Here is a 20,362-nt window from a genome sequence, read left to right as displayed (position 1 = left end):
ACAAAATAGGGATGGCACATAATTGATTACCCTTTTAATGCAAGTGCCTCTTAATATTAGGCTTTTCTTAGCTGGGGCTGAACTCCCCCTGCCAGTCCAAGCACCCCATAAGAACACAGTCAGACTCCTTCCAGTTCTGGTGAGGTGTGCAACATGTTATTAATTTCATCTGGTTTTCCAGGGTTATCTAGTGTCCAGTCATCATCTTCTCCCTGCCCTTCGAGTCCTGTCTTACATACATACCCCACTGTTTGAACACCCGAGCTTCACCAGAACAACATGCAGTGGGGCCTCTTATCAGCTGGCAAAGTTGAATGTTTGCCTTCTCTGGGAAGTAACAGATGATAATAGGGACACTGTATAGGTATATGTACCCTTTTCTATGTCTGAATTAGCCATATGCAAGGAAAAACTAAAACAGTTTTCAGAGATGCCTGGAAAATACATAGACAAATTTAAGAGGCTAATCTTGATGTAAGATCTGACCAGACAAGATTTACATATATTTATGTTTACCTGCTGCATGGTAGAAAAGCAGTGTGTTATTCTCTTTGAAGCAATTGTGAATGGGAGTTCACTCATGATTTGGCTCTCTGTTTGTCTGTTATTGGTGTATAAGAATGCTTGTGATATTTGCACATTGATTTTGTATCCTGAGACTTTGCTTAAGTTGCTTATCAGCTTAAGGAGATTTTGGGCTGAGACGATGGGGTTTTCTAGATACACAATTATGTCATCTGCAAACAGGGACAATTTGACTTCCTCTTTCCCTAATTGAATACCGTTTATTTCCTTCTCCTGCCTGATTGCCCTGGCCAGAACTTCCAACACTATGTTGAATAGGAGTGGTGAGAGAAGGCATCCCTGTCTTGTGCCAGTTTTCAAAGGGAATGCTTCCAGTTTTTACCCATTCAGTATGATATTGGCTGTGGGTTTGTCATAGACAGCTCTTATTATTTTGAGATACGTCAATATCTAATTTATTGAGAGTTTTTAGCATTAAGCATTGTTGAATTTTGTCAAAGGCCTTTTCTGCATCTATTGAGATAATCATGTGGGTTTTGTCTTTGGTTCTGTTTATATGCTGGATTACATTTATTGATTTGCATATGTAGAGCCAGCCTTGCATCCCAGGGATGAAGCCCACTAGATCATGGTGGATAAGCTTTTTGATGTGCTGCTGGATTTGGTTTGCCAGTATTTTATTGAGGATTTTTGTATCGATGTTCATCAGGGATATTGGTCTAAAATTCTCATTTTTTGTTGTGTCTCTGCCAGGCTTTGGTATCAGGAAGATGCTGGCTTCATAAAATGAGTTACGGAGGATTCCCTCTTTTTGTATTGATTGGAATAGTTTCAGAAGGAATGGTACCAGCTCCTCCTTGTACCTCTGGTAGAATTAGGCTGTGAATCCATCTGGTCCTGGACTTTTTTTGGTTGATAAAATACCTAGGAATCCAACTTACAAGGGATGTGAAGAATCTCTTCAAGGAGAACTACAAACAACTGCTCAAAGAAATAAAAGAGGATATAAACAAATGGAAGAACATTCCATGCTCATGGGTAGGAAGAATCAATATTGTGAAAATGGCCATACTGCCCAAGGTAATTTATAGATTCAATGCCATCTCCATCAAGCTACTGATGAGTTTCTTCACAGAATTGGAAAAAACTACTTTAAAGTTCATATGGAAACAAAAAAGAGCCCACATTGCCAAGTCAATCCTAAGCCAAAAGAACAAAGCTAGAGGCATCACGCTACCTGACTTCAAACTATACTACAAGGCTACAGTAACCAAAACAGCATGGTACTGATACCAAAGCAGAGGTATAGACCAATGGAACAGAAAGAGCCCTCAGAAATAATGCCGCATATCTACAACTATCTGATCTTTGACAAACCTGACAAAAAACAAGAAATGGGGAAAAGATTCTCTATTTAATAAATGGTGCTAGGAAAACTGGCCAGACATATGTAGAAAGCTGAAACTGGATCCCTTCCTTACACCTTATACAAAAACTAATTCAAGATGGATTAAAGACTTAAATGTTAGACCTAAAACCATAAAAACCCTAGAAGAAAACCTAGGCAATACCATTCAGGACATAGGCATGGGCAAGGACTTCATGTCTAAAACACCAAAAGCAATGGCAACAAAAGCCAAAATTGACAAATGGGATCTAATTAAACTCAAGAGCTTCTGCACAGCAAAAGAAACTACCATCAGAGTGAACAGGTAACCTACAGAATGGGAGAAAATTTTTGCAATCTACTCATCTGACAAAGGGCTAATATCCAGAATCTACAATGAACCCAAACAAATTTGCCAGAAAAAAACAAACGAACCCATCAAAAAGTGGGGGAAGGATATGAACAGACACTTCTGAAAAGAAAACATTTATGCAGCCAACAGACACATGAAAAAATGCTCATCATCACTGGCCATCAGAGAAATGCAAATCAAAACCACAGTGAGATGCCATCTCACACCAGTTAGAATGGTGATCATTAAAAAGTCAGGAAACAACAGGTGCTGGAGAGGATGTGGAGAAATAGGAACACTTTTACACTGTCGGTGGGACTGTAAACTAGTTCAACCATTATGGAAGTCAGTGTGGTGATTCCTCAGGGATCTAGAACTAGAAATACTATTTGACCCAGCCATCCTATTACTGGGTATATACCCAAAGGATTATAAATCACGCTGCTATAAAGACACATGCACATGTATGTTTATTGTGGCACTATTCACAATAGCAAAGACTTTGAACCAACCCAAGTGCCTATCAATGATAGACTGGATTAAGAAAATATGGCACGTATACACCATGGAATACTATGCAGCCATAAAAAATGATGAGTTCATGTCATTTGTAGGGACATGGATGAAGCTGGAAGCCATCATTCTCAGCAAACTATCACAAGGACAAAAAACCAAACACAGCATGTTCTCACTCATAGGAGAGAATTGAACAATGAGAACACATGGACACAGGAAGGGGAACATCATGCACCGGGGCCTGTTGTGGGGTGGCGGGAGGGGGAAGGGATAGCATTAGGAGATATACCTAATGCTAAACGATGAGTTAATGGGTGCAGCACACCAACATGGCACATGTATACATATGTAACAAACCTGCACGTGGTGCACATATACCCTAAAACTTAAAGTATAATAAAAAAAAAAAAAGAAAAAAGGAAAGCAGTGTGTTATGGGAGTGGTAGAGCACATGCTAATAGGGTGGCAGCCTGCAACCAGGGACATGACACCTATCAAGTAGGAGGCACAGCAGTGCCTGACTAAGACCCAAAAGAGAACTAGAATCTAGAAAAGACAAATGAATTAGGAAGAAAGTGGGATATAGAGAGAAAAAATTATGATCATTTGACTCCTTGAAGGAATAAAAAAAAGTGTGATAAAGCTTTTTAATTTTTACAAAGTCTGGAAAATTACTCGGAAAAGATGAAAACCTAGCCTTATTACAAGGGTGGATAATTTAGACCTTGAGAAAATACACTAACACTGACCCTTACTCCAAGAAGGGACAGGCATTGCTAGGAGTTTACTTTATAGACCAGCCTGCTTCTGATATCTGCAGGAAGCTGCCAAAAGCAGCCTTTGGCTTCCAGACTCCCATGGATCAGATTTTAGATTTGGATTTTGTAGTTTTCCATCACAGGAATAGGGCAGAGAAAACATAAAATAAACCAAATCTGCCAAAAGGCCCAGCTTCTAGCTGCAGCCTTGTGCTCTCCACCACTTCAGAGGCAGCCCCTTAACCCTGGCCCTCACAGAGGAAGTGAGAAGGTGAAAGTCCCAGTCTGTGCCTCTGGGCCACTGTGCCGTGGATATAAATCAATGTGCCTTCTGTAAGAAGGTCAGCCACTGCCGAAGGAAATGCACCGTGCTTCCAAGGGAGCCATCCTCAGAGCCCAACAGACTTGCAAGTGGGAGGGCCTGATACTTCCTGCCACTCCCATTGGACTATTAGCTATGGAGAGATGGAGGAGCCTCAGGTGACTCTTGAAGTGGCAGGTAGGAGTATTAACTTCTTATTAGGTATGGGAGCAGATGACTCTGTCCAGATTCAATACAATGGGCTCCTGTCTCCTCACGATGGACAAGCCCAAAATAACTGCTTTTGGTATCTTCTAAGTTGTCCTCCAGGGCCTCTGGGCTTCTCACCTACCTTTTAGTACTGTCTGAATGCCTGACCTCTTACTGGGGAGAGGTTTATTGACTCAGGAGACCAAGTCATGGTCACCTTCACAGATCATAAAGCATAGCAAGGGTTACTTTTGTTCCTGACCCCTCAGGGGGAAAAAAAGAAGTTAAGAATGAGCTGTCACATTTACCACTTGAGGTATTGTCTCAAGTAAATCTTGAGGTTTGGGCCACACAGGCTCTGGGAAATGCACTAAACACCTCCCCCATTCAAATCCAACTTCAGCCTAGTTCTCCTGCCCTCAGAAGTGACAATACATTTTAAGGCAAGAAGCATGAGGGGAAATTCAACCCCTTATTGCCAAATTCTTGCCATATGAGTTATGAAGGCCATGAGAGTCTCCTTACAATACTCACATATTACCAGATAAAAAGCCTAATGGCAAGTACAGATTTGTCAGAATCCTTAGAGCATTAAGAAATGCAGTTGTCTCCATACACCTCATTGTCCCCAAAACTTACCAAGTCACAGTGGATGCAAGCTGGTTTACATTCTTAAATCCGAAAGATGCATTTTTCTGCATCTCAATGCATCCAGATTCATAATATGTTTGCCTTTGAATGGACTGATCCAGATATGGATTCAGCCTCAAAACTAACCTGGACAGTCATCCCTGAAGGGTTCTGGGATAGCCCCCACTTATTTGAAAATGCTCTAGCTAAGGACTTAAGAAATCTACAATTGGAAAGGGACACAATTATTCAGTATGTAGGTGACTTGCTCATTGCCAGGCCAACTAAAGAAGACTCAAATAATAATACTGTTAAGTTGGTAAATTTCCTGGGAACTTGCAGATATATGGTATCACCATACAGGGCTCAGATTTTGACTCAAAGACTTAAATATTTGGAATCTATCTTAACCTCTGGAACTGATCAACATCCCTAGAAGATAAAAAAGTTATTTTAGTCATCTAAGGAATCCTAGTCTGACAAATGACTATGGGCTTTTTTAGGAGATGGCTGGGTACTGCTGCTTATGGGTGCCCAGATTTGGACATGTAGCCAAGCCGTTATATGATACACTGAAGGGAAAGATTTAGGGCTCCTAGAATGTAAGTATAACTGCAAGCAAATCTTCAATACTCTCAAGGAGAAATTGGGCTCTGCTGCAGCCGTGGGAGTCCCCAGGTTGGATGAACCATTTTTTCTTTATGTGACCAAAAATCAAGTCATAGGTCTTGGGTAATCTTGTCCCAAAACTGGGGGACATTCCAAGGCCAGTAGCCTAATTTTCTAAGCAGATAGGCCAGGTGGCCTCAGGATGGCCTTGATGTCTTAGAGCTATTGCTGCTACCACTTTTCTAGTAGGCAAACTAATAAACTAAAATTAGAACAGCACCTACAGGTTTTTGACCCCACACCAAAGGAAGAAGGTCTTAGAAACTAAAGGGCACAAGTGGATAATAGGAGAACATTTATGAAAGTGTCAGGCCTTATTGCTAGACACTCCAGACATAACCCTTAAAGCCTGCCAAACCACAAACCCAGCTACTTATCTGCCAGAGTCCGCAGGTGCTCCTAGCCTTTCTGGCATACAGGTTGTATTAGTCTGTTCTCATGCTGCTAATAAAGACATATCTGAGGCTGGGTAACTTATAAAGAAAAGAGGTTTAATTGACTCACAGTTCTACATGGTCGGGGAGGCCTCACACTCATGGCAGAAGGCAAGTGAGGAACAAAGTCACATCTCTTACATGGCAGCAGGCAAAAGAGCTTGTGTAGGGAAACTCCCCTTTATAAAACCATCAGCTATAATCCCAGCACTTTGGGAGGCCAAGGCAGTGGATGACCTGAGGTGAGGAGATTGAGGCCAGCCTGGCCAACATGGTGAAACCCCGTCTATACTAAAAGTACAAAAATTAAACAGGCATGATGGCGGGTGCCTGTAATCCCAGCTACTCGGGAAGCTGAGAAAAGAGAATCGCTTGAACCTAAGAATCAGAGTTTGCAGTGAGCCAAGATCATGATAGTGCACTCCAGCCTGAGCAACAGAGCAAGACTATGTCTCAAAAATAAATAAATAAATAAACCATCAGATCTCATGAGGCTTATTCTCTGTCACGAGAACAGCATGGGAAAGACCCATCCCCCGATTCAATTACCTCCCACGGGGCCCCTCCCACGATATATGGAATTATGGGAGCTACAATTCAAGATAAGATTTGACTGGGGATACAGCAAAAGCATGTCACAGGTTATGAAACAAATGTATTCTAGCAGGCCAGACTTAAGAGAGAGGAGCCCCTTGACCATCCCAAGGCAGAGTGGTTAACAGATGCAAGTTGTTTTATGCATCAGGAAAACAGGAGGGCTAGATATGCTATTAGTAGTCAGCACAAGAGAATCAAGGCACAAGCCTTGCTGGCCTCGACCTCAGCTCAAAAAGCTAACTTAATTGAACTTACTAGGCCCCTGCAGTTGGAAAGGATTTAAAGATTAACATTTACACTGGTTCCAAGTATGATTTTTTAGTGCTTCATGCTTATGCTGCAATTTGGAATGGGTAGGGACTCCTGACCCCCAAGGGCTTTTCCATACAACATCATTCAGATTTTGAGTTTGTTAGAATGCTGCTTTGCTGCCAGAAAGTGACTATAATTAATTGCAGAGGACATCAAAAGAGGGACTGACCATGTAAAAGGAAATGCCCTTGTAGATGCCGCAGCCAAGGCCCCTGCACTGAAAGGCCAGTGAAGCTTATGGGCGTGCTGGTCAGCATACATAGAACTGGGCCGGAATACCCTGAAGAAGAACAAAAATGGGCCAGGGATTGCATTTCAGTCCAGGGCCCCTCTGGCTGGCTGAATGATGGTAATAAATTATTAATGTCAAGTACCAATCACAGGAACATAACTCAGCACTTTCATAATTCTTTTCACACTAGAAGGGATTGTTTCTGTTAATGTCTCATTTGTTTATAGGGGTAAATCTTTTCAAGACACTAAAACAGGTGACTCAGCACTGTGAGCTCTGTGATGGGCATGACCCAAGTGGCCAGCAATTTTCTCCTCCAGTTAAACCTGTCCAAAGTTGAGGATCCTATCCAGGTGAGAACTGGCAACTCTAGTGTACCCAGATGCCTTTCTGCAGGAGATTCAAATATTTGCTAATGTTTACTGATACCTTCACTGGTTAGATCGAGGCATTCCCCACCCCATCTGAAAAATGTTTACCAGAAGAAATAACTCCTCAGTTTGGGTAATCTAACAGCCTGCAAAGTGACAGTGGCCCATCTTTCACAGCAGGCGTAGCCCAACACCTATCCTCAGCTTTAAGAATCCAATATTACCTTCACTCTGCTGGAGACCGCAGTCCTCTGGAAAGGTGAAAGGGCTAATCCTACTATAAAGAAGACTCTAGCTAAATCAGAGGCCTGACTGTCTCTAACACCCATAGCTTACTGCGGATTTGAACTGCTCCAAAGTAAAACGTATAATTAAGTCCGTTGAGTTAACATACGGAAGGCCTTTCCTAACCACAGATCTCCTAACAGATGAAAGGACGCATCCATTACAAAAATATGTCATCAATCTAGGACACTTGCAAAGGCACTCTGTGAATATGGAAACAAGAGTCTTCCCCTCCCACATGGGAGGAAAATTCAGTTTCAGCTCAGCAAGGGATTTAGTCTTACTAAAGACGTGGGAGGAAGTTCTCCAGCTGAGCAGCTTTCCCCAACGTGGAAAGGACCACGCAAGGACACCTGAGCTCTCCAACAGACGTTCAACGCCAAGGGAGTCACAGGTGGGTGCACCTGTGTGGAAATAAAGCTGTTGCTTATTCTGGGAGCCCAATCCGAGGCTGGGGGGAGGTGAGCGCGGGGCTATTTAAGCGTTGGCGGAGGGCGGGCTGTGTCGCTCCGCGTCTGCTCCTCCTTCTCGCGTTTCTCCTACAGCCCTGATCCTGCCTTGGCCATGAGGGAGATTGTGCTCACGCAGGCCGGGCAGTGCGGGAACCAGCTCGGCGCCAAGGTTGGCAACCGGGGCTGTGAGGGCCCAGCCCGGGCCTGCCGGGGGCCGGGGAAGATGTTGGCAGTGGCGGGGGCGGTGTCCCTGCATTACGGCCCCTGGGCTCCCTGCCGGGGACGCGGTGGAACTGGGTGCTGGCGAGGCGGCCGGGGTGGGCCCCAGGGACAAGGCGGCCTAGGGATGGGGGTGCGGATGAGGGTGCGGGTGGGAGAGGGGCTGGGGCGCCCTCATGACTCAGCCCTGGCCTGTCTGGCTCCTCCCGTCTCTGGCAGTTCTGGGAGGTGATCTCTGATGAACACGCCATCGACTGCGCTGGCACCTACCACGGGGACAGCCACCTGCAGCTGGAGCGCATCAACGTGTACTACAAGGAGGCCAGCGGTGAGACCCCTCCTTCCCCACCGCCCTCCTGGGAACGCGGCCCTCCCCTCGCTCATGCGCTCCCGCCTCACGCAGGTGGCAGGTACGTGCCCCGCGCTGTGCTCGTGGATCTGGAGCCCCGCACCATGGACTCTGTGCACTCAGGGCCCTTCGGGCAGGTCTTCAGGCCAAACAACTTCATCTTCGATGAGCTGCGGGAGAGGGCTGGGGCCAGGGCAGCTCAAAATCTAGGAGTGCCCCAAGGTCATCCTGTGGGAACTGTGGAGCCAGGGCCCCTGAACATCCTCCTGTCCTCCCAGTCGAGTCGCTCAGTCCATCTCTCCTAAACGGGCTTTGGGAGGAAGGCCCGGGTGTCTCCTCAAGGTGAGGAACTACTGATGTAAACTCCCTGCAGGGAGCTGAGTTGGGGCCGTGGCTACTGCCTTCCCTGAAAATGGGCAGAAGCTACCTGCAGCAAGGTCTGTTAGCCCCTCTCAGGTTTGACTCCTGACTTAATTCCTAAAGGGGAAGCTGCCGTCCTGTAACTCCGGGAGAGGGGGTTTCATTTGCTCCACCTGCAGTGAGGTCTGTTAGCTCCTCTCAGGTTTGACTCCTGACTTAATTCCTAAGAGGGGAAGCTGCTGTCCTGTAACTCCGGGGGAGGGGGTTTCATTTGCTCCACCTGCAGGGCGAACGGTGCTCTCACCTCACACGTGACACTTGGCCCTTTTTGCATTATGGTGGTGACCACTGATGACCATACACCTGGCCATCGAGTGAGCGGCTGTACTGTCTTACAGGTCAGAGTGGGGCTGGAAACAACTGGGCCAAGGGACACTACACAGAAGGCGCGGAGCTGATGGAGTCAGTGATGGATGTTGTCAGAAAGGAGGCTGAGAGCTGTGACTGCCTGCAGGGTTTCCAGCTGACCCACTCCCTGGGTGGGGGGACTGGGTCTGGGATGGGTACCCTTCTGCTCAGTAAGATCCGGGAGGAGTACCCAGACAGGTTCATAAACACATTCGGCATCCTGCCCTCGCCCAAGGTGTCGGACACCGTGGTGGAGCCCTACAACGCCACCCTCTGTCCACCAGCTCATAGAAAACGCGGATGAGACCTTCTGCGTAGATAACGAAGCGCTGTATGACATATGTTCCAGGACCCTAAAGCTGCCCACACCCACCTATGGTGACCTGAACCACCTGGTGTCTGCGACCATGAGTGGGGTCACCACGTGCCTGCGCTTCCCAGGCCAGCTGAATGCCGACCTGCGGAAGCTGGCCGTGAACATGGTCCCGTTTCCCCGGCTGCATTTCTTCATGCCCGGCTTCGCCCCACTGACCAGCCGGGGCAGCCAGCAGTACCGGGCCTTGACCGTGGCTGAGCTCACCCGGCAGATGTTTGATGCTAAGAACATGATGGCGGCCTGCGACCCCCGCCACGGCCGCTACCTGACGGCGGCCCCATTTTCAGGGGTCGCAGCCCATGAGGGAGGTGGATGAACAGATGTTCAACATTCAAGATAAGAACAGCAGCTACTTTGCTGACTGGCTCCCCAACAACGTAAAAACAGCCGTCTGTGAGTGACATCCCACCCCGGGGCTGAAAATGTCGGTCACTTTCATTAGGAACAACACAGCCACCCAGGAACTCTTCAGGCGTGTCTCAGAGCAGTTTACAGCAATGCTCAGGCGCAAGGCCTTCCTCCACTGGTACACAGGTGACGGCATGGATGAGACGGAATTCACCGAGGCCGAGAGCAACATGAACGACCTGGTGTCTGAATATCAGCAATATCAGGATGCCACGGCTGAGGAGGAGGTGGCCTAGAACTTTCCTTTCCTAGGTAAAGGAAGCAGTGTGGATCCTTCACTGTGTTCTGACAGCCATGTGTCCCTAAGCACTTGTTCATTTATGTCTTCACGTCTCCTCCTGCTGCATTTTAAAGCACTTTTATAGTATGTGGTTTTGCCTAACAAAGTATTCTCACAGCATTTGGTTTAACCTCCAATTTCTTTCTATGGGCCCTCTGGCCACTGCTGCCAGATGGGCATAGTTGGCCTGCAAGGCTGAAGCTGTCTGGAGTTATCACATGCACAGGAACAAGCATTCCAGTGGCTTCAGGAGGGGTCGGCATGGGCTGTGGACATGGCAGGCAGGCTTCACACGAACTTGGGGATGCCCTGAACCTTTGAGCAGCGACGTGGTGGAGAACCTGTTCCTGAAGGCAAGCCTTGGCTTATCCTATGTACCAAACTTCTAGGAGACCCAGCATGTCTGCAGTTCTTAAAACAAAAATGGCCAGGCGTGGTGTCTGACGCCTGTAATCCCAGCACATTGGGAGGCCAAGGCAGGTGGATCACGAGGTCAGGAGATCGAGAGCAGCCTGGCCAAGATGGTGAACTCAGTCTCTACTAAAAATTAGCCGGGCGTAGTGGCGGACAGCTGTAGTCCCAGCTACTCGGGAGGCTGAGACAGGAGACTTGCTTGAACCCGGGAGGCGGAGGTTGCAGTGAGCCAAGATAGTGCCACTGCACTCCTGCCTGGAGAACAGAGCAAGACTCCATCAAAAAATAAAAATAAAAAAAAAATAATAATAATAATAATTTAAAGGATTAAAAGATTTTGAAAAATGTATATATCTACCATTATAGTATCATACAGAATGGTTTTACTGCCGTGAAGATTCTCTATGCTCTGTGTATCCATCTCTTCCTTCCCCTTGGTCCATGGCAACCACTGATCTTTCTACTGTTCCCATAGTTTCACCGTTTCCAGAACGTCATATAATTGGAATCGAACAGTACGTAGACTTTTCAGATTGGCTTCTTCTTTTAGCAATATGCATTTAAGTTTCCTCCATGTATTTTTTTGTGGCTTGTTAGATCATCTCCTGTTAGCAGTGAATAATATCCCGTTGCCATTATACTTTTGTCAAGACTCAGAAAGTACAATGTGAAGAGTAAACATGAATGTGCACTGTAAGCTTTGAATGATAATGAAGGGTCAAGGTAGGTTCCTGGTTGTCACAGGTGTGCTCCTGTGAGGCAGGAAGCTGTAGTGGGGAGGCTGTGTGTGGGGAAAGGGACATATGAGAAGTCTGTACTCTCTGCTCCATTTAGCTGTGAACCTGCACTTCTCTAAAAAATAAAATTAGTTAAAAGCAAAAAATTAGAAAAATTAAAACATTACAATGTGTCATATAGTTTTCAAATCACAAGACAGAAAAAGACATAATAAAAGAAACTATAGAAAACAACAAGGATAGGAATAAAACATCAGTGATAGAAGGCAGAAGACAAACGTGGAGCCAAACACATTATTTTAATCATTAATTATACTCATTTATACTAATTTATATTGATTTAACATATTAATTTTGACTAAATGGCATTAAAGGAAGTTTGAGGAATTTGCATGTCACATTCTGGATGAGAGGACTCAATATTAACTCTTTAGTTTGCTGTAAATCATTTAAAAATATGCTCAAATTCCAATAAAAAGTCTTAAGAAAAATATTTTTGAACAAGAAAATGTGATTTTAAATCCATATATTGAACACACACACGAGACCCAATATTATAAAATTTACTATAAGATATTTAAGGTTGTTATTACTATTCAAAATTAAACAAATTTGAAATGGTACAAAAATAAACATTAATGAAAGAGAATTAAAAACACAGAAATTGAGTATAATTTCATTTAGTAACAGGGTAACATTTTAAACCCACAAAACAGCGATTTTTCCATTTATTATATTAAAATATTGGGTAATGATTTGAGAATATAAAATGATAGAATTGAATCATGGTCCCACACCTTACATAAAAGTTAATTACAGTATTAAATGAGAAAAGAAAATTAGATGTGTGTGTGTTTTACAACCTTGAGAATGAATGAATGTCTTCTGAAATCAAAATTTCAAACAAACCATATAAAAAGGAATAAACCTAACAATAAACCTAACATACCTAAAACAAATTCTTACACATTTCAACACCAGGTAAATAGCACGAAACAAACTGGGGACATTTTTACAACAATTATGTTACATGAAAGTTAAAATCCTTATGACATATACAATGTATAAAACAGTATTATTACCACTATTATTTAATACCATTATGATTACCTGGTCTTCCCACACACCAGTCCTCTTCTGGTTCCCTGTGGTTAAACAGAGCCCTCCCTCTCTGGCCACAGTGAGGGATCCAGCAGGAACCCTGACTAAACCCACAGAGGGTGTGAGCCAAGCCAGGACATCACATTCCCTCCTGCAATGACGCAGATACCCACTCACGACAGAGATTTGGTCCCTCTCGGGAAAAGCTGTGTAACAATTATTGCAGAAACTTGTTTCTTACGTTCCCAGACACATGGAGAAAGCTGGTCTGGAAGACTGATGTCCACATGCTAAGAGAAGCAGTCACTCATAACACACACTGCACACACCACACCATGTGCACACGCACACACACCCCACACAGACACCACACAAACAGCACACACACCATGTGCACACGTGAAGAGGTGGCCTGCCCCGCCACACTTGTGGGCATTTCTCGTTGGGTGGAATGAGAGACTTAAGAAAGAGACACAGACACAAAGTATGGACCCGCACCGGCACCAGTCTCTGAGTTCCCTTAGTATTTATTGATCATTATCGGGAGTTTCTCAGAGAGGGAGATGTGGCAGGACAATAGGGTAATAGTGGAGAGAAGGTCAGCAGGAAAACATATGAACAAATGTCTCTGCATCATAAACAAGGTAAAGAAAAAAGTGCTGTGCTTTTTATGTTCATACAGATAAACATCTCAATTTCTTAAAGAGCAGTATTGCTGCCAGCATGTCCCACCTCCAGCCCTAAGGCGGTTTTCCCTTATCTCAGTAGATGGAATATACAATCGGCCTTTACACGGAGACATGCCATTGCCCAGGGACGAGCAGGAGACAGATGCCTTCCTCTTTATCTCAACTGCAAAGAGGCCTTCCTCTTTTACTAATCCTCCTCAGCACAGACCCTTTATGGGTGTCAGGCTGGGGGACAGTTAAGTCTTTCCCTTCCCACGAGGCCATATTTCAGACTATCACATGGGGAGAAACCTTGGACAATACCTGGCTTTCCTAGGCAGAGGTCCCTGTGGCCGGCCTTCCGCAGTGTTTTGTGTCTCTGGGTACTTGAGAGTAGGGATTGGTGGTGACTTAAGCATGCTGGCTTCAAGCATTTGTTTAACAAAGCACATCCTGCACAGCCCTTAATCCATTTAACCTTGACTTGACACATTACATGTCTCAGGGAGCACAGGGTTGGGGGTAGGGTCACAGATTAACAGCCTCTCAAGGCAGAAGAATTTTTCTTAGTACAGAACAAAACGGAGTCTCTTATGTCTACTTCTTTCTACATAGACACAGTAACAGTCTGATCTCTCTTTTCCCCACACACACGCATACACACCCCACACGCAGACACCACACACACTGCACACACACCATGTGCACACACACACACCCGACACCACACCCACTGCACACACACCATGTGCACACGCACACACACGCCCCCCCGCACTGCACACACCACACCCACTGCACACACACCACGTGCACACGCACACACCCCAGACACCACACACTGCACACACACCATGTGCACATGCATACCCCACACACACACCACATACCCCACACACACACCACACCCACTCCACACACCATGTGCACATGCACACGCACCCCAGACACCACACTGCACACACACCATGTGCACACACACCAGACACCACACACACTGCACATAACCATCTGCACATGCACACACCCTAGACACACACACTGCACACACGTGCACATGCACACACCAGACACCACACACTGCACACACACCATGTGCACACACACCACACACACACCATGTGCACGCATACACACCCCACAGACACCACACGCACACACACGTACACACACCCCACAGACAACACACACCACACACACGTGCACACACATCCCACACAGAGACACCACACACTGCACACACACCCACTTCACACGCCACACCATGTGTACATGCACACACCACACACACTGCATACACACCATGTACGCAAACACATACGCCCCACACATACACCACACACACTGCATGCAGCACACCATGCATACACGCACACACACCCCCACACACCACACCATGTACACACGCACACACACCCCACAGACACCACACACACTGCACACACACCATGTATACATGCACACACACCCCCACATACTGCACACACACCACGTGCACATGTACACACACCACATACACCACACATTGCATACACACCATGTGCACACACACACACCCCCCCACACACCACACTGCACACACACCAGGTGCACACACGCACACCCGATACACCACACACACACCATGTGCACACACACACCCCCACACACCACACACTGCACACACCATGTGCACACGTGCACACAACCCCACACACCACACAATGTGCACACACCCATACCCCCCACACACTGCACACACACAACACACACGAATCTACTACACACAACATACACATACAGCACCACACACATCCCATACTCCCCACACACTGCACACGTATATATAGCACCACACACACAGAGCACACACACCACACACACTGTGCACACACACACCATTCTACACACATCACACATCAAACACTACACACAGTGCACACACACCCAGCACCACACACACACATCACATACACCACACACTGCACACAAATATCACACGCACACCACACCACACATAGTACACATACACACCACACACACATACATCACAAACAGCACATATACACACCATGCACCACCCGCAAACTACACACAGTATACACACATAACACCCACAATACACACCACACACACATATACATACCCCATGAACCTACTACACACACAGACACACACACCATACATACACATCACACGCATACACCTGCGCACACCTCACAGCATACATACAATCCTCACTTTTAGAAATTAATTTGGCTTTTAAGGGGCCTGGATAGTAAAGTATTTTATTGGCGTTTGAATGAGCCAAGAAAATGCGTATAAATACACATGCGTAACTATAAGGGCACAAGTAGTACTTTCGAAATCACAACATTAGATTAAACCATGTAAATTTTTTATTGTTTTTAAAAAATCAAGTCTTTCTCATTTTACTAGAAACTATTTACAAGAGTAAATAAGATTCTTACTGAGGTCAAAAGACTTTCTGGAAAAACTTCTCCTTGATGAAATTGCACTTAAAACATCACTTCCATCGTGAAGTATTTAAGATGTTCTTGGTCCTTTTCCTGTTATGTGGAATCATCAATTCAAATTTTAAAAGTGACTTTGAGATGTTTTTCATCTATTATTTTAAAAATGTTGAAGGCGTTTTTAATTCTGCCTTCAACAGAGATCGACATACCTCTGATTATGATGTAAAACTGAATACGTTACTCTGACAGGCTTTCTTTTCTGCAGCGCAGCTACCATCATTATTAATAAGGATTGAATGCTTTTAATCCATGCACAATCTGTATTCCCTGCTTTATAAAGAATAGAAATCTAATTCTCACTATGAAGGCAGATAAAAGTAATCCCTTCAACCTATAGATGAATCATTTACCAAAGCACTCAGACTTTAAATAGCATTCATCAAATGTGTCTATATTTCTATGCAGATTCATAGAAAGAACATGTAGTTTAAATCATTGCACATTTTATGCTTTTAAATGAGTTGTGATGTTCATTAGTACTTTTATCACATTTCCCCAAAGGTAGGCTAATTACTGTTATTATTTTCAGCTAGAAATATAAAATGTATTTTCTATTTTTGAAGACTTTGAAACATAACCCTTGGAGTATAATATCTGCAGAAAGCATGAAAGTAATATTTAAACAGTATGCATTTTTTCCAGAATGAAAATTTCCTCTACAATAACATTCATCTTTTTTTCCTGATGGGCTCACAGAAGTCAACATTTCTAACATTGCTGGACGTTATTTACATTAAACTTGCATCAGCTTCGGGTGTTGCAGAAACTGGGCAAGAGGCCACAAGCTACACAATACACACAAACACACACAAAACTTGTATTATTATACTTACCTAAGTGTCTAACGAGGTGGATAAATATATTAGATTGCTCCAGAACAAGGATTTTTATGGGGCCTATTGGAAAGTATGACTGCAGTTTGAGTGAGATGCCTGTAAGAGATTCAATATGGCCACTAATAGAGTATCCAATTTTAAAAACACTGACAGAAGGCTCATGAGATAGAAATTTTCACCTAAATCTATTGGAAATGTGCTACTAGATGCTGTAGTAACAAGACTGGTGTGGTAATTGTAAAAGACATCTGATATCTAAACCTTTGTTTTTTACCTGAAATCCTTATAGGGGTGATTGTGTATGTCAATTTGAATTTTCCCATCAACAAGATAAATACACAAATAAATAGCCAGCCTGCCTGGATAAATTAGTTCACCTTTTCTATATTTTGAGGGCAGTGCTTCTCCTCCTTTGACAGCCACAAGATTCACCCGGGGATCCCTTAAAATGCAAAACCATAGACCACACTTTGACTAGCTTGGATAAGGGGCCAGAGCACTGAAATGAGTGTGTAGGTGACTGTGCTAAGATTCTCCTGCTCATTTGGGCACTGGCTTACCATATAAACAAAGCTTAGGACCTCTAGTCCTTGCTGGAAAAGAAATACACATACATAGGATGTGACTATGGATATGGAATATCTGTTGTGTTCTGGACATTGTGCTACACAACAGAGATAAGAGGTCAAAAAATCCCGTCTCTATCTGAAAGATAAATAATCAAATTTATTATTTATTTCAAATGTTGAAATAATCTTATTTCAATTAAAATATTGAAATAATCAATTCAAATATTGAAATAATCTCTTATTGAAAGATAGAGAAGTCAGATAATCCCTTGTCTCTATCTGAAAGGAGCTTCCTACACAGTGGCTTCTGAGGTCTTTGAAACTAGATTCACTTTCAGATTTGATTATTATATTTATGATTTGATATTTTCATTGAACCCCATGATATGATGAAGTTTTCTAGAACCTGCTAGAATAATTGACTTTGCTCTCAGCATTATGAAGCCACTGGGCACATAAGTAGTTCATTTATGTTTGTGTTTAACCAGACAGGAACAACTTGAGCTACTTTTCTAGCCACCTTCATTTAGAGCTGTTTTTGTTTGTTATTTTTGTTTGTTTGTTTTTGAGACGGGTCTCACTCTGTCACCTAGGCAGTGGTGTGATCAGAGCTCACTGCAGCCTCTACCTTCTGGGCTCAAGCAATCCTCTCACATCAGCCTCCTGAAAAGCTGGGACCACAGGCTCATACCACCATACCCAGCTAATTAAAAATAATTTTTTTTTGTAGAGACGGTTTTTCCATGTTTCCTAGACTTGTCTCCAACTCTTGAACTTAAGCAATCTGCCTGGCTCAGCCTCCTAAAGTGTAGAGCTGTGTTTTCAGTCTTTTTTGAGCTGTTTTACAATCCAGTTTTGAACTGGTAAGTTTGGATTCATTCTGATATTTACAGATTTAACATCCTACTTCACAAGATGCTCATAGCCTTAATCCATTACAGCCACTGCCTCATCCATCTCTGCTCATAGCCTTGATCCATTGCAGTAGCCACCTCGTCCATCTCTGCTCATAGCCTTGATCCATTGCAGCAGCCACCTCGTCCATCTCTGCTCATAGCCTTGATCCATTGCAGTAGCCGCCTCGTCCATCTCTGCTCATAGCCTTGATCCATTGCAGTAGCCGCCTCGTCCATCTCTGCTCATAGCCTTGATCCATTGCAGTAGCCGCCTCGTCCATCTCTGCTCATAGCCTTGATCCATTGCAGTAGCCGCCTCGTCCATCTCTGCTCATAGCCTTGATCCATTGCAGTAGCCACCTCGTCCATCTCTGCTCATAGCCTTGATCCATTGCAGTAGCCACCTCGTCCATCTCTGCTCATAGCCTAGATAGAAGCCAGAGGGAAGAAATGGAAGCCAACGTGAGTCCAGAACACACATTTTATAAGAGTATAAGAAATTTAAAAACAGCAAAGTACATCATGAAGTTTGTAATAGATGTGCATGGCTAACATTTATTCTTAATCAATATATTCTATAAACTGGGAGAAAATATTAAACACATGAAAAGTAAGGAACTTGGGCTGGGTGCGGTGGCTCATGTCTGTAAACCCAGCACTTTGGGAGGCCGAGGCTAGTGGATCACAAGGTCAGGAGATCAAGACCATCCTGGCTAACATGGTGAAACCCCGTCTCTACTAAAAATACAAAAAAATTAGCCAGGTGTGGTGGTGGGTGCCTGTAGTCCCAGCTACTCGGGAGGCTGAGGCAGGAGAATGGCATGAACCTGGGAGGCGGAGCTTGCAGGGAACAGAGATCGATCTCGCCACTGCACTCCAGCCTGGGGACAGAGTGAGACTCCGTCGCAAAAAAAAAAGAAATAAAAGTAAGGAACTTTCATCATTAATATATAACTAATATGATGAGAATGTGGTTTATGTTTTTATCTTTGCAAGATTTAGGAACATTTGGTGCAAGGAGGAAGAATTTATAATAATGGGGAGCATGTATGATACTGGAGGGAGCCTTTTGACAAGGGGGAAATGGCATCACGACATATGCTATGGTCATAGCTATGTGGTAGCGCAGCCAGCTATGGTCTCCCCCATCAAACCCACTAGGCAGTGTTCAGTTACCAACATTGAGATAGAGCTCACCCACCCAGGACAGAAGAGAAAATATACACTGCAGTCAGAAGCCACTGTGTAGGAAGCTCCTTTCAGATACAGGCAAGGGATATTTGACTTTTTATCTCTAGTGTCTAGTACAATGTCGAGAACATAACAGATATTCCATATGCACAGTCACATCCTATGTATCTGTATTTCTTTTCCAGCATGGACTGGAGGTCCTAAGCTTCATTAATATGGTAAGCCAGTGCCCACATGAACAGTAGGATCTTAGCACTGTCACCTGGACATCCATTTAAATGCTCTTGTCTTAGCTAGTCAAAGTGTGGTCTATGAGTATGCATTTTAATAAGATCCCCGGGTGAATCTTGTGCGTGTTACAGGGAAGCACTGTCCTACATCATATGTGACAGGCTGTCATAGTCACCATCATCACGGGAATCTTGCACAGGTTACAGGGAAGCACTGTCCTACATCATATTTGGCAGGCTCTCATAGTCACCATCACCATGGGAAGCTGCATTTAGAGCATTTAACTATATGGGCTCTGAAATCAGGTGACTTAGGTTTAGACTTCCTTCTACTTCTTACTAAGCAGAGAACTCTGGGGTGAAAACTTTACAAGACCCAGTTTTATCATGTCCAAATTGGAGGCACGGGGAAATTATAGCATTTTGCATAGAATATTGTTTTAAGTATAAAATGAAATAGTACATAGTAAGCTTCCGCCATACACTAACTGCACAATAAATATTTAGTTAATAGTAACTCATTTAATCCTAAGGTCTATAAATTTGTACACAATAATTTTTTGTGACTACCCAAATTTTCCTAATTAGTCTAGATTTAAAATCAAGGAATGTTCTTACTTGTAGTTGGCGATCAATATGACATGCCAAAATTATATGTATTTTATTGTTGGTGGGGATATAAGAAATTTGCCATCAAAAGAGAGACGATAATCTATGTTTACAGACTCCAGAAAGCTGTCTCTCACATAAGAATTTGCAATTTCTGGGGGAAA

At 44.1% G+C, this 20,362-nt stretch overlaps 1 protein-coding gene and 1 pseudogene across 6 annotated transcripts in view; one reads left to right on the top strand and one right to left on the bottom strand.

The window, feature by feature from the left end:
* The first annotated feature begins 8,143 nt into the window (after positions 1–8,143).
* Positions 8,144–10,176, top strand: LOC100456834 (tubulin beta-8 chain-like; annotated as a pseudogene).
* Positions 10,177–15,601: 5,425 nt separating this feature from the next.
* Positions 15,602–20,362, bottom strand: part of LOC100450477 (zinc finger protein 25) — a 36,618-nt gene continuing 31,857 nt past the window's right edge. For all 6 annotated transcript variants that reach the window (XR_010137231.1, XR_010137234.1, XR_010137223.1 and 3 more), the window contains one exon: positions 15,602–18,594. The gene's annotated coding sequence lies outside the window, so the exon portion shown is untranslated. The remainder of the gene's footprint in view (positions 18,595–20,362) is intronic.

This window comes from Pongo abelii, chromosome 1 (genome assembly GCF_028885655.2).
Source record: "Pongo abelii isolate AG06213 chromosome 1, NHGRI_mPonAbe1-v2.0_pri, whole genome shotgun sequence".
Lineage (NCBI taxonomy): Eukaryota > Metazoa > Chordata > Mammalia > Primates > Hominidae > Pongo > Pongo abelii.
The sequence above is the reverse complement of the archived record's forward strand: the minus strand, read 5'-3'. Positions and strand labels throughout refer to the sequence as shown.